A 1,356-nucleotide genomic window follows, 5' to 3' on the forward strand; every position below is an offset into this window, starting at 1 on the left:
AGAGCCCCTTGTGCCTTCCCACCCGCCTCTGTCTAAGTGAATCTGCTCTCAGCCCGTGTCCCAGGTAACTTACTATAGCATTATTTGCAACGCTGAAGGAGTGCAGACAACCTCAGGGCCCTTCGACAGGGGACTGACCTAACTGATGATGGATGTGTTTGCTGTGTGCCCACACAGCGCGTTCAATACAGTGCATCCTACAACAAGAGTGAGGAAGCTCTTGTCCTGACACAGAACCAGCTTCAAGGTGTGGAGGGCTGCCACAGTGTGTATGGCATGGATACCTATGATAAAGTTTGATGTATAGATTAGGCACAGTAAGAGACCAACAGCAGTAATGAATAACGCAATAGAGAAATACACTGTAATGAAAAATAATAAATCTCTCTCAAAGTATCTTAGCGTACTGTACTCACCTATTTGCAGGCCACGAATACCTGAAACCGGGGGTAAGTGGGGATTACTGCATTTACACTCACACCTTTTACCCCCACACTCACCCAATGATCTGGGGATTTTATCTTTGAGGACATGAGGCACAGAGAAGTTAGGGAGTTGCTCAGGTCCCACAGCTAGAAACCGGCAGTGATCAAGGTCGAGACAGCCACCCAACTGTGGAACTCCGGGCTCTTAACACGAAGCCAAACCACCTCCTACGGCAGCCTCGGAAAGAAAGGCAGCATTGTTTCTGGAAAAGGACAGAACAGCTGACAAGGGTAGGAGGGAAACTTTTTGCTGAATATCTTTTGAAGTTTTTTGACTTAAAAAAAATGTTTTAGAACAATTTTAGATTTATAGAAAAGTTGTGAAGAGGGTTGAGTTCCCATATGCCCAACACTCCTAGTTTCCCCTGTTAATAATGTGAGTATAGTACATTCATTACAATGAATGACCAATATTAATACATTATTATTATTAGCCCAAGTCCATCCTTTCATTCAAGTTCCCTTAGTTTTATCTGCTCTTCCTTTGCTATGCCAGGATTCCACGTTAGATTTAGACTCCTAGACACCTAACTGTAACTCTAGCAGCTCTCAGACTTTCTTTTCTTTTCTTCTTCTTTTTTTTTTTTTTAATTTGCTAGAGGGTGCATGCACTTGGAGGAGAGTGGAGAGAGAGAAAGAGAGAAAAGCACGGTCATACCACAACCCTTTTCCCTCCACTTCTCCTTTGGGGAGTTTGGACACTCATGCACATTTGTCTAGTATGTTTTGCAAGCCGCCGGGTTCAGGATTTGAACTGCGCAGTCAGCCATGTGGCATCCAGCCACCTTTATCATCATGCCACCAGCTGGCCCAGACCTTCCTTGTTTCTGATGATCTTGACAGTTTTGAGCAGCGCCGGTCAAGCATTCGT

This window comes from Tupaia chinensis, unplaced genomic scaffold (genome assembly GCF_000334495.1).
Source record: "Tupaia chinensis unplaced genomic scaffold, TupChi_1.0 Scaffold141469_1, whole genome shotgun sequence".
Classification (NCBI taxonomy): Eukaryota; Metazoa; Chordata; class Mammalia; order Scandentia; family Tupaiidae; genus Tupaia; species Tupaia belangeri.